The 14,510-nt window shown below is 43.9% G+C and overlaps 2 protein-coding genes across 7 annotated transcripts in view; one reads left to right on the forward strand and one right to left on the reverse strand.

Moving 5' to 3' along the window:
* ARHGAP6 (Rho GTPase activating protein 6) overlaps positions 1-14,510 on the reverse strand; it is a 330,561-nt gene that overhangs the window by 144,907 nt on the left and 171,144 nt on the right. The gene's annotated exons all lie outside the window — the stretch shown is intronic.
* The window catches only part of AMELX (amelogenin X-linked), a 37,781-nt gene continuing 32,686 nt past the window's right edge, over positions 9,416-14,510 (forward strand). The window contains exon 1 of one of the 2 annotated variants that reach the window (XM_068265303.1): positions 9,416-9,456. The gene's annotated coding sequence lies outside the window, so the exon portion shown is untranslated. Of the gene's footprint in view, positions 9,457-14,293; positions 14,349-14,510 lie in introns of those variants that run through there. The other variant, XM_068265302.1, reaches the window with a different exon arrangement.

A 14,510-nucleotide genomic window follows, 5' to 3' on the forward strand; every position in this document is an offset into this window, starting at 1 on the left:
CATGCGATAGGCTGAGAGAAGCTCAGTCTGTGACTCATACAAAGCCTGCAGGGGGCGCGGAGAGGGTGTGTATAGCTTCTACCTATCACAAGCAGAGCAGCACATTTCTGCCTGAGTGCCTGAGCCTGACAAAGCCATCAAAGAAAAAGAAGAATAGATTATATACCAGAGATAATACAGCCACTGTGCAACTAGGAAAGGCTGCAGTAAGACATACCACATTAGAACAGGTATAGTAACTTATAGGATAGAAGAAAAGGTTGAAATTTTGTTACAGAGTCTCTTTAAGCACGCCTGAAGTTGTGACATGGAGGCTGCCGTATGTATCTCCTTTTAAAATAAAATTGCCTGGCTATCCTGCTCATCCTCTGCCTCTAGTACCTTTAACTGTAGACCCTGAACAATCATGCAGATCAGGAGTTCCTGACAGACATGGTTTAGCTGCATGCTTGTTTCAGGTGTGTGATTCAGGCATTACTAAAGCAGGAATGGTCAGCAGGGCTGCTAGGTTACTGGTATTAAATGTGGCAGCCCTCTCAGTTCGGGTGTACTTTAGTAAATCAAACCCACAGACTCTATGGTGGAAGAGGGGAGCACTTGGTGCAAAGTCGGCTAATGGAAACCGAGAACTGTGTCCGACAGTCCAAGTGGGTTACACTGAAGACAGCCATCCATCCATTACAGGTGTGACATCATTTTAATGAGAGTACAGAACTCTACAGCTAAGGAAACTGTAAAAGTAAAGTCACCCTTTCAGATAAAATGGAAAAAAAAGTGAAAAGTAAAAAAAAAACTGTTTGTGGCAGACCTTACCTAGAAGGCTTAATCTGAATTGCTAATTTGACTGAATCACTGTATTATGAGAGCTATTTTAAGACATGGACATTTTATTCTTGTTTCCTAAGCGTTTCATTTGTATTTCCTCTAAGCATTAATTGTCTAATTATAAGTTCGCGGGATAATGAATTGGGCTAAATCCTTTCATCTGCAGCACAAACGAGCCTCACAAGAGAACAAATACAAGAGACGTGATAAACAGGATCATCTCGACAAATATTACTGAAGTATCTGCTTAATTCTAGAGGTCTGACAAGCTTTTCATTCCATTCAAGTCCTTTGTCACATGGTTGAACTAGTGTGTGTTTAAAGGAAAGAAAGCAGCACTCTTCCAATATTTAGCACATTACTACTTCTATGTATTGTATGGGGGAACATCTCAGAATATTTTAAATTATTCCCCATATCTTCTAATGCTTTTTTTCTAGCAAGAAATCAAGAGTGGCAAAAAAACATGGGCTATTCTATTTTGTCTTATATGGCATTCCTGTAATTAAATCTGGTCTCTGAAGGGACATCTGATACAGGAGACCAGGGTTCAAATCTCGGCTATTCCTATTCAGTAAGGAGACCTCGGGCAAGACTCACTCATACTACTACCTACTGAGCAAGCTCTAGTGGCTACAGCTCTGGCGCTCGGAGTCTGCTAGGAGAAAATCGCAATACAAATGTTTTGTGTTTTGTCTTGTATACGCCGGTATTCCTGTATCATCTAAGCAAAAATGTATGATAAATAACATATAAAGTATTTATGTAGTCGGTGTGACAGGAAAGGTATCAATAGTCACACCTCCCACAACCTCAGACCAACAGAATCTAATAACGACCACCCTCAGAGTCCCATTTAACATTTGGAGCCAAAGCCTTGTCATGCTACCCCTACCCTTTTTCACACCCAATCAAGGCAGCTCCAACCCTAGAAGAGTTTAAATCAAAGCTGAAAAGCTACCTGTATAGTCTGGTATTTATGAACACACAATTTTTTTCCCCTCTGAAACACATCACTATGTACCGGTGTGAGAAAGGCTTAGGGATCCTAGAGGACAAAAGTGCTTTACAATAGGTTTTGCTATAGTCTTTTTTTCAATGATGCACATTACACAAATACAGGAAAAAATATATATAAATTATATACACAGTTTCAGTAACTGAAATAACCGATGGCAATCAATCAGGATACATTTTTTGATCGCAAAATCTCATTGTTTGCCATTTGGTTAAAGAGTTAGGCAATGCATATATTCTTCAATTTATGATTTGGCGTATTGTAATTAATAACACATTTAAGGCTTACAGTCTGAGGTTGTTAGGGCTCACAATATACAGCCATCACTCACTAATAGTGGTGTTTAGACGACTGGGCCAAATGAATCTTCATGTTGAAACGTGAACTCTAAGCTTTGGGTTCACCAATTTCTACAGGTGCAGCCTTCTCATATAGCTGAAAATCAACGCTTCTAACGATGTGTGTTGTCCACAATACAAGATTGATTGAACTGTCAAATTACAACACACAGGCATTGGAAGTGTAACTATATCCCTGTTTATCTCAACTATACTTTCAAAGTTTTAAGACAATTCATACATGAAACTTAAACTGGTGCTGAAGTGAGATTGACATGCAGTGGTGTAGCAATAGGGGATGTAGTGGTAGTGACTGCACCAGGACCCCTGGACTAGTGGGCCCCACTAGGAGCCCTCCAACTGCTTTATTATTTTTTTCATTCGTTATATATCGTTTTCCTTCCGAAATTAAACATGTTTGAAACAAAAAGCAAACATGGCAACCTTCATATTTCTCTCCCCTCCCCTTGTTGTCACTTTACGTAAAGATTACAATTCTTGTCAAGATGTGCAGTAATTGCTTACTCCACTCTCACAATTAAAGCTGAAATCCAGACATCACTTGCATCATTTACATCAATAGTGTGGGGAATTGATGAAACGGCAGTTTGATAGTGCCCTCAAACCAGTTAGGGTCGGACCACACTTGTCAGGTTGCAGATCGGAATGCATTTTTTCTAAAAACTAATCCATTTTCCAAAATGTTGTACTTTTGCAGCATAGGTTTCCAGTCCGTTGAAATGCGTCAAAAATGTGTCCTTCCTTCCTGTGTGTTTCTATAGGATATAGAGGTCCGCAAAGATGATGTTGAGGGGAGGAGCAGGCAGTAGGCAATCTGCATTGGCATCAGTTTTGTGTGCAAAAGTTCTCTGTGTAGAGCAGGGGTCTCAAACTCAATTTACCTGGGGGCCGGAGGAGGCAAAGTCAGGATGAGGCTGGGCCGCATAAGGGATTTCACAATCGCGGCGCGTCGCTGCCTCTGCCTGCCCCTCTCACTCTTCCTTCACAGAGAGGGGCGGGGAGAGGCGGCGATTGACGTCAGGAGGGGCAGAGCTGAAGCTGAAAGCTCTGCCCCTTCCAGGAAATGCCAGCGGATTGCCTCCCGGGCGATTTGGGGGCTCTGCAGCCCTCGTTTAGCGGTGGATTACTTGGGAGCACTGAAGCGAAATATAAGGAAGCTTTTGCCAGTGAGGGCCACAAAATATTGCATCGAGGGCCGCAAATTGCCCGCGAGTTTAAGACCCCTGGTGTAGAGGGACATCCGTTTTTGTGTTGCCTTTCATTGCCTCCGCGGGTATCCGGGCTACGTGAAAATCTGCAAAATCCGGACTTTCTGTTCGATTCTCTAAAACGGAGCCCACGGATCAGTTTTTTGAAGTGTGTGAAGACAGCCGCTATTATTAACATTGGTATCCGTGACTCTGTTTTTTTGGCCAAGTAAAAAAAAAAACAACAACAGTGCAACGAATACGGTTTTGAAACGAGTGAACACACGCACATTCTGACCTATTCATTATTTGGGTTCTGCTGCATTGCATGAGACAGTCTATTGCTGAGCACACATTGGCTTTATTCTCCTTTCAGATCTGACTAGAATTTACAGTCATCTCTTAGAATAGTCCAGGGCACAAACAGTTACTCCTGTAGGAAATAGTGCACAGATTATCCACTAATGATCTTTGACTGAGGCTTAGAAAAACAAAAATTTGCTTTCCTAAAACAGAAAGAATTTGCGATAATTCAGGTTGGAGTGAGCTCGAGATGTCTCCCAGAGCACCACTGCTGAATATATGCAAATTAACTGTCACGGACGGTTGCGGGGCCGCAGGCGCGTCCTGTAACCGCCCGTGAAGAAAAAGCGATCGCACTCGATTCCCTGCATCGATTGCGCTTCAAATCGATACAATCTGGGTTGAGTGTGTAGGGGGAGCTGAAGTCCTTTTCTTAGCAGAGAGAGCACCATCCTAAAGGCTGGATGGCTCTTTTGATATGCTAATGAGCCTGGGCCCAGAGAGTCCCTGGCTTCAAGCTGTGCGGATGGCCCATCCATCAGGTATAAGGTGACACCTAGCTGATCTCATGTAGATGTTAATTAACCAAGGGGTGATCAGGATGCCTAGGTGCAGCCAGGCAGGCTACAAATCTCCGGGAGGTCTTGACACCTTGCTCACTGGTAAAGATCAAAGGGGAAGTCAGCTGTTAGCAGCTAGAACGCATCCTGAATAAACCTGAGTCTCATAGCATAATCCATAACTTCCCAGATCTGTCATATTTCTGGGGTTCCTGAGATGGCAGCTTCGCCAAACGTGGGGGAAGTGTAGCATGAGCCCCGGTGCTGGTTCTGAGGAAGTTTCAGAACATTCTGAGGTAAGGACTGCCAGTTAGGCAGTTTGAAAATGCCCTGATGATACCACAGGGGTCCCACCCCTCATGTCTGGTATCAGGGCGCTGGGTAAATCGAGACAGACCTGAAAATGTTAATAAATCTGCCCTGACCTGTACGGTTCGGTGAGATAGAGCCCATATATGGGTAGATATGATTTCTAGCCCCCAGGATAAGGGGAGGGCTCATCTCATCTTCTAAGGGGGTGTATGGCTCCCCGCCCTCACTCCCTCCTACTGAAGCAGGGGCATAAGAATGGCTGAGGACCCAAACTCAGTGTCCTCCACACTGAAACATCTTGAACTCATCAGATGCCAGCTTGAGGATATGCTGGCATCCACCTGGTCTGAACTCTGAACTCAGAACTCTGTTTTCCCACAAAAAGGACATCTTTCCAGGAACTAAGTATTTTTCTCCCTTTTATTTTTTATACTGGCTATTACTGTCTTAATAATTGTGATTTTAATAATTGTCTGTATATATTAATTATTTATATTGCGTGAATAAACGACTTTCTCCAAGTCATTCACTGTCCGCTACCCTGCTTATCAGCACACACACAGAACTGATCCCGGGTCTCTGAAGATACGCTACTGTTTGTTTGTTGTTGGCTAGACAGAATACCGTGTGTTTAACCGTTTTATTCGCAGGACTAGTCAGTCAGTTAGTGGGCTCCACGGTCCCATGGTAACCGCGGTGGTGGCAGTTTACTCTGAACCAGTAGGTGACGTCGTAATTACCCGTGTCTCACAGGCTCCCTTCTGAGTTGTCTGCGGCTAATTCTTAACGGTTCCTGCGCATTGACTGCGACCAGAGTTCGCACGATCTGTGCACTGGCACCGTTTAGAAGGCTAAGTGCGGTCAGCCACTAGGGCTCCTGTGACATTAACCATTGTACCCTTAGAAGCTAAACACACCTCCAGAACCGCTGGATTGCAATGATGTGTCAGTTTGTTAAATTGTACAGAGCCATAATAATCCAACATGCATACTGACTGTTTCGGATTGTTTGATCCTCATCAGTGCATGGCATGGATTAATTTGGCTCTATGGAGTAGGGCTTGTAAACCGAGAGGTACAGACTAACCAGCAAGCTCATGGTGACCCAGAACTCATTGGAGTGTGTAAGGGACTACAATGGTCCTAAAAGCCCCCTTACTAAGATGTTAAGAAAAACAAAAATTTGCTTTCCTAAAACAGAAAGAATTTGCGATAAGGCCCGGTTCACATTAGCGGTGGCTATCCGGAATAGCCGTGCCGGAGCCGCACCGCATGCTGGCCGGACGAAACGGACGCACGGCATAGCAATGTAAGTCTATGCCAGGGTTCACATGTGTCCGTTTCGTCCGGACCGGAGCCGGACCGGATCCGGACTCCGGTGTCCGTTCCAACATGCGCTATTTTTTGGTCCGGCTCCTCCGGCAGCCGTATCCGGGGCGGAGCCGGACTGCACCATCCGGCCAATGGAAACCAATGAGAACCGGAGAGCGCACAACACACTGGCAAAAAATCCGGATGTTCTACCCCACTTCCTATGCGGATTTTTGCGGCGATATTGGCTGGGGACACATGGGCAAGCATTTTGGAGTGGAGCAGCACAGCTGGATCCGGATCCGGAGATGTTGGCAGCATGTCGGAGGTGGAGGTGAGTGCTAAACAGCAGAGGGCCTGATTCCACAGGTCCCCCTTCTGCTGACCTCCCAGACCCCAACATTTTTTTTGTTTTTATACAGGTTGTTACTATCCGGATCCGGACCGCAACCGTGTTCATACCGCACGGAAACCGTATGCAACCGGACCGGATCCGGACAGGAACTGTACGGTTCAGGTCCGATCCGGCTCCGGTGCGGTCCGGACATCCGGTGCGGTTTTTGCAAAACCGCAAGTGTGAACCGGCCCTAATTCAGGTTGGAGTGAGCTCGAGATGTCTCCCAGAGCACCACTGCTGAATATATGCAAATTACTGAGGCTTGTAACCCAAACTCTTTAAAACAGGACATGTAGCTGAGCAGGAAGGGGGAAGGTATTAGAAAAACTACAGCTCCCAATATAAAGGCCAAAGGCAGTGCCTGAAGTGAGAGAGATATGGAGGCTGATACTACCCAAATAGATCAGCAGGGCTGCCAGGCAACTGGTATTGCTTAAAAGAAAATAAATATGTCAGCCTTCATATCTCTCTCACTTCAGGCACCCTTCAACCAATTAATGTCAGACTACATATTCCAGAATCCCTGCATTACAGTAGTAAACATGGGTTCGGTATGTGAGGGGTACAGGCGCGTGCAGAGTAGCCTAGGAGAACTGCCACTTCTTCACCACCCATAATCAGCATGCCTCCCAGTCAAAGATTTTGTGAGAACAGAGCGGGGACCCCTGAAGGCAATGGACAGGATGGTGACATATGTCACAGCTACGCACATCAAACATTATTATTCGCATGTTAACAACGCTGTCCGTTCAGGGGTACTTTAAAGGGAACCGCAATTGAAAATAAAAATTTGATTTTCTTCTTACCTGGGGCTTCTTCCAGCCTCCCACACTATCTAGTCCCTTGGTGTCCTCCTGACAGCATCGCTGTGTCACTGTCACACCATGCACTGTCCCGGCCTCCTCAGTCAGGAGCATTCTGTCCCCAAACAGTTCATAACACTTGCAATTATGCAGGCGTAGAATGCTCCTGGAGAAGAGAGCACGATCAAAGAGGGGCAGGGCCTGGGCCGCGCTTGCGCAGCAGTCCCCAACAGCGAGGAACCAGATAGACTGCGGAAGGGCTGAAAGAAGTCCCAGGTAATTAAAAAATTACTTAAGGTTCCCTTTAAGATGGCCATACGCTAAACAATTTTTTTTCATAGATATCCATCTGATTTGATCATTTGATCCAATCTGCTAGAAATCGATGCAAGAAATGATTCCCAATCGATCTATCAAATGTGCCAGGGAAAAGACATTGCCTGATTGGTGGTAGGTCAAGACCCCATCGCCAGCGACACATGGTGCACGATTACATACACTTTGTTTCTTGCAGCAGACTGCACCGACAAGAAAATTGAAGTGATCGCATTCCTAAAAGTCTTACCTCTCAGTCACGTGCACACTGCAAGACAGGAAGTGCATCACCTGGATTCCCCCATCTGCGCATGCGCAACGCAAACAACCATCCAATTGTCCATATTGCCATTGACTTCCATTGCTACCTACACCATGCACACCATACGGCACAGCACTGCAGCCTTTGCGTCTGCCCACTTCTGTCACATTGCACAGAGTGTAACGTGTTCTATTGGCTTTGCTGGCCACTATGATGAGTTGCAGCAGGGCAGTACCGTGATGTGACACTAAGTGTGAAAGGGGCCTCAGCTTTCAACTTTCCTAAGCAAGCAAACGTAGGCGACGTGTTCTGCCATTCAAGTCTGACAGGCAGGACACTAACATTGCAGTGGTGTAAAAATTGCCAAGCCCTCCCTTGCTTTATTAAATATGTTCATGATATACAGTAGATGTATTCACTATTGCCACCACACAAACTCAAATTCACTAATCTTCCAGCCAGCCTGTTGTGAAATCATGAAACATTTAACATTGGCCCAGATGGTTATCCAGGCAGCATTTGCTATTAGACGGATTCCATCTCTAGGGGATAATTATGGGTATCTTGGGTAATAGGACAGGGAAGGGTTAGCTTTAGTTGTTGGGATTAGAAGGTCAAAGAACCATGCAGTTAAGAGGGTAGGTCAAGGTTAGGCATTGGATCATATTGGACCACGGGTGTAGTTTGACCGTCTGATTTCCAAATAAAGAACTGTTATGTTGGAGAAAGACAGCATGTATAAAAAGCAGAAGACAGCCTGTTCTCTAGACGCACAAAGATGACTAGCTGTAAACTGAAATGGAGACATAATTTTAAACATTAAATTACAAAATAGTTGAGGTAGAACTAACAAGTTTCATCTTTTTTAAAGACCAACATTTTAATTCCAGTACAAATGCTTAAACAAAATGAAAGCAGAATTTAATAAATTATTCAGGATTCCCATTTTTACATTAATTATCCTTTGTTCCAATACAGTATCAGAAACACTTCCTATATCTACAGTATATAGTGCTGTACATTAATATGTAACTACTCCCTCCCAGTGATACTTAGCATATGCTATGATGTCACACAGCCTTCTCCTGCAGAGTACTCCCGGAGATCATGTGATGAGATTCCTGCTGTTACTGTCAATTGAAATGACTGATTTAGATAATTTTAAAGATTTTATAGATCATTTTTTGGTAACAGTTTAGTAATGAATGGTGTACAGACAAGGCTAACGTGGGGCGGGGGGGGGGGGGGGGGGGGGAACTGGCAGACTGGCAGGGCGACATCTGCAGGACAACAAAAAGTCAGCTGTGGTTGAGAAAATGCAATTCAATGTGCCAGATATGTGAAGAGGAGGCCAACAACATAGCAGAGGAACTGAACTCATTTTCAGATTTTCACAGCCATCACCAAAAAAAAAAATAAAAAAAAAAAAATAAAACCTGGTGGCAGGAGATGAAAATCTAGCATTTGCACATAGGTTTGCAGTTAGCACAGCAATTTTTCTTTTAATTTACTATGCAGTGTACACAAAGCATGCAAAGCCAACCAAAATATTCTGATGTTAAATATTCCCCCACACCTGTTTGTAAACAATAAAGGTAGCAATTATGCTGAAGATAGCAGATGGTTACTCGAGAAGATAATACCGCATATACTCTGTGCGCTCACAATGAAGACGGGGCCCCAAGTGATATTACACTTCTTCTTTGACCTAATTCTTTGGCAAAAACAGTGAGTTACAGCAACGCTGATATAAGCCAGTTCCCTGAGTAAGCCAGCACGCTGCACACATAAGCTGTGACAGAAAGTAAGTGCCTGCCACGGCCAATGTGCGAAATGTAGCACTTCACACTGTTACAGAATCCAGGCCTAGAAGCAAGTCACTGCCCAAAAACACATTTCTCACCTACAGCTGGAATGCCGAATCCATTTATTTCATAAGACCCAAATTAACACTGAGCTGCAAAGCACATAAAATGAGTTCCATTATGCGAGAGCTGGACTGTTTATCAGACGTAAAAGATGAAGCAAGTCTCCTTACAAATTATTACTCTTATCTGGTCTTCTGTGCATTTTCAAGACCAGTGTTCCATAGCCTGTGGCTGTGACTTCATGTTTGCCTCTGAGTGCTCTTTGATGTTTGCTTGCAACAGCTTCTTGGCAGGTGATCAACTCTGAAGTGCCTGTCCGTCCCCAGTACAGCAGGAGAGCATCCTGGTACAGTGTACATGTCTCCTACACACATTTGCAGGCCATTAGCGTTGGTGGTCCTTGCTGTGGCTAGCAGTTGTAGTTGTTATTACTATTGCTGTGGCGGGTCACACTATGACTCACGAACTTCAAAAAAATCTAAATTGCAAACTCAGTATTTGCAGAAGTTGTATTTCCCCTGTGGTCTCATAATCATCGGCAAAATGAGCTTTATTATTCTACAATGCATTTTACTTGCTCACATAATGACACATGCTCACTTGATTAATGATGAAATGGAATCTGAATTTAAATTAAGAGACTGGCCTCAAACCCCCCATCCCCCGCCCCCATTCCTCAACATTGAAAAAATACCTCACTTTATACATTTTATAACCAGCTGGTGGCGGGTTATCCGTGCCAGGGTAAATTGCAGCCAATCACAGTGGGGAGAATGGACACACATCAGGGGATGGCTTGGAAATTATTAAAGGTTTTTTTTTTTAACCAAGATTACCCCTTTCAGCGCCCTGTAATACTTGAAAACCTGATAACTTTCACTCTACTTGTATGAAGAAACAAGTGAAGAAAAGGAGGGGGTGTTGGGCACAGAGTAGATAAAGGAAATAAAATGTGTAGAGTACAGTGAGGTCTCCCAATGGAAAAAAATTACGAAGATGATACACATTGTAGGGAGGAACGCAGGGGCATAACAAGACTTAACAGGGCCGCCCTGCAAAAATGATAGCATGGGGCCCCCCTTGGTCCCCGAAACCCATGCAGATCACGTGATTGGGAGCCAGCAAATGGCAGCAGAGAGTGTTCTGCTGCGAAGCAGCATCTGGAAGCAGGAAATAATTACACACGCTCCTGCACGCATTTTTTGTGAGTGAACATTTTTTTTGTTAATTGGCTTCACTTGTGGTTGGGAAGATGGAGGAGGGGCCCTCAAAGCCTCTAGGCCCCCCTGTGATGGCAGGGGTCGCAGGGATGATTGTTACGCCCATGGAGGAACGGAGAAGAGGGAGAGAGCACAGGGTGAAAAGAGGAACAAACCACCTGGAAGAGGATCAAGGAAAGTTGAAGACATGCACAGTATATGAAGGAACATAGAAGGCAGGAGGCATATAGAATTGGAACAAGCAACCTGCACACGACTCACTGCTTAACCGTTCAGTCAACCTTTAAAGAGGAACTTTGCTGACTGTAACAAGTGTACTGCTGGAAGGTGTATCACTGTGAAATGCTTGTTTGTTATGTGTTTCATAGTGAGCAGAACCAACACCTGGACTTCCAGAGTGCACTGGAAGGAGAATGCTTTGTTACATCATAGCCTAGGCTAACCACCATGGGTGGGGGGGGGGGGGGGGTTACACCACAATATCCAGCAATATATAGCTATAGGAAGTATTTCTTATGCTGAAACCATTATAATTTATGTCAAATTGGGTACCTTGAAAAGAGTGGTTAGCAATCATGTGGACATCCACTTTTCTTGGCTAGGTCTTGATCCTGGCAACCCTGGACTTTCTCCTAGACACATCCTTTTCAGTGACTATAAGAAGGACTTACAGTTCCTGTTCTGGCCTGCGTGTGATTCAGGAGCACTTTCTGCAGAAGCACACCACCAGCTGCTTCCGGTTCCTAATTAACTGTAGCAATGCTCATTATGAGTAGCTATGTCCTCAATCAAAATTAAAATGAGCTCAGGCTGCCCGTGGCTGAGGGAGGGTTAACTTACCCAGGCGCCAATACACTCCATTTGTGTCCCTCGGCACTCCCTTGCTGCCTTCATCTACATGGGACGTGAATAAAGTGCTTCTGGGCATGGGTAAGTTAACCCCCACTCGACCGTGGACAGCCTGAACTTATTTAAATTTTTATTACAAGTAGCTACAAGGACGTAGCTACTCATAATGAGCAATGCTAATCAACTGGACTATTTAAGAACTGCCTCTTCCTTATGTTAGTTACTTGAACTGTATGGTTTTTTTTTCCAGGCCTGAGTATCTGAAAGCCCCTGTACCGGTTTCTTGATTCCTTTTTCATGATCTCAACCTCTCTTGGTAATCTGTTGCCGAACCAGTTATCCTGTCCTTGACTTTGCTATTAGCCTGGTCCTTCTGTACTGTGCCTTGATATGCTAAGCCTGTTGCTGACTCTGCTTTCCTGTTTGACTCTGCTACTGCTAGCTCCATTGATACCACTTTTATGTTTGTATATATCTGTATGTTTGTATATACCAAATGTATATTGATTGTAAATGTTTAGACTAGATAGTCAGGGTTTTGGTCTTATATGTGCACAATGTAGTTCCTGTGGGGGATTCCTTGTATATATCTTGTTTTGGAGTGATTGTATGTTGTTTGCACTTAATTTGCATTTATATTTGTAAGTACATTTTTACACAATATTGCTTTGCAACAAACACTTTATTGCCCGTTATTCCTGCTCTGTGTATCAGTGTTCCGGCAAACTGTAGTTATCTCCTGTTCGTTTGTTCAGGCTTGTAACAGTAGTACATTCTACTAAATGTTGTCGCAGTGCTTCTTTAAAGATTGTAATGGAACCTCCCTAATCATTCCTTTATGTTCTATGTGCAAATTGATATAACTGGTACTGTAATTCTTAGGTGGTTTCCATGCTTAACCACTTCATGAACACAGGCTTACACACCCGTAGTGACCAGGCTATTTTTTTTACAATTCAGCACACTGCAGCTTTAACAGTGTGCTGCATGGCGATATAACTTGGCAGCCAAATGAAAGTTCTGTTGGTGGGCTCAGATCGCTGTTGCAGTGATTTTTTTTTTATTATTATTAATTTTAAATGATTTTTTTAATTAAATTTCCCTTTTTTTTATATTTACTTCCCTCCCCCCTCTCCCCGAGATCCAGTCAGTGATCACCTCTCATTGCTATCAGCCTATGAGCAGGAAACACATTGTGCTCCTCTCGCGGGGACAGCTTTATCACTAAGCTGTCCCCTTACAGCGCTGTGTATAGATCACAGCGCTGTATAAAGAAAAAAAAAAAAAGAAAAAAAAAAACTTTTCTTCTTCTAATGGCCCGCAAGCCGTGATCACAGGCTAGCAGGCTGTTTACAGAGTGGAGCTCCGTAACTAAAGCAGAGATGTGCGCGCACATGAACCCCGCTAATCTCCGCCCCCAGGACTTGACACCAATCGGCGTTAGGTGGTTCTAGGGGAACCACTCTGCGGCCGCTGATCGGCATTAGGAAGTCGCAGAGTGGTTAAACCTGCCGTTCAGGAAATGCTTTTGAAAACAAAGAAAACCCTGAGAATCCCCCAAGAGGAGATGGACTAGTCCAAAACCTGTCAGTTCTGTTAGATTGTAGCCACTTACTTTTCGCTATAGTGGCCCTTTAACATTTGCAGTTTTGGATGCACAGTTGGCCAACTTAGGCATAAACAGATGATTACTGTACACAGCGCTCACCACTGCCCTTACAGATGCAATAAGGCCTTTGTCTTTCAGCTATAAACTAGAAATAATGACCCATAAAAGCTACATTTTAAGAACATATTCCTGTTCTTTTCCAAGTGCTTATGAATTCATTAGAATGCTCCATAGCATACACACCACTAAGTTTATACTGTAAACTTGATTCAGGACCCCATAAACAGCAAGACATTTGCTGCCTTCCTCTGGATCAGGTACAGCTACAGAGCTCTTTTTTTTCCATTACTGACAAACATTTTGAAAGAATATAGTTTAATGATTAGGGCTTCTGTTCTGATTTACAGAAGTAGGTTGTGTCTCTCTACAGTTATCTACACAGCCTGGCTTTTAAGGCTCATACACACGCTTGACTAAAGTCAGCTGAGGAGGCTGATGATGACCGCCTTAGCCAACAATCAAGCATGTGTGTCTGGCAGCCCCCGACCCTTAAGTGATCCGGCTGACAGATCTACTCACCCAATTGGAGGCCAACTTGTTTGAAGACACTTCTCCCCCCCCTCCCACCATGTGATGTCATGTGTACACCGCTCTGCCGTCCCTCGCCCGGGTACCGATCTCCAGAGGCTGACATTAATCACATGTGTATGCACCTTTAGGAAGGGATGTTTAAATCAGCATGCATAACATTTCCAATATTGTGTTGTGTGGAATATGGCAGGCTCTAGTACTGGGCAGTGTAAGCTTACTAGTATTCCATCATTTAAATCTATCCAGATCATCAAGTTTCCTACTCGCGTGCACATGGAGTCATAAAATAACTAGGTATAACTCAGCTGACATTGCCAAATGCACTATTTTTTTTTAAATAATAAGCTGTTACATTGAAGGAGAAGTATATTTATGTTGCAGTAAACATGTTAAACACTCATGATCATGAAGCAGGTGATGAAAAGTGCTGACATCCTACTATGCTAGTCAGTGATGATTGGTTGCTCTTCAGCAACAGCTTTATTTAAATGGTCCTAACTTCATCAGTACCCTGCATATCTTCCAAGCTCTCCCCATGAACTGAAGCTGATTTTAAAAGGTAGGCAACATGATTTCCATTGCTCCTACTTTATGCGAGTATATGATAAATTATATTCCTTAGATAGCGGCTTTCTGGGAAACATGCCCCAAAATACAAACAAATGGCATCAGGTGTATCATTAAAGGATGACTGAAGAGAGAAGGATATTGAGTAAACCGG

The sequence above is a fragment of the Hyperolius riggenbachi genome, chromosome 2, assembly GCF_040937935.1.
Source record: "Hyperolius riggenbachi isolate aHypRig1 chromosome 2, aHypRig1.pri, whole genome shotgun sequence".
NCBI classification, from domain to species: Eukaryota; Metazoa; Chordata; class Amphibia; order Anura; family Hyperoliidae; genus Hyperolius; species Hyperolius riggenbachi.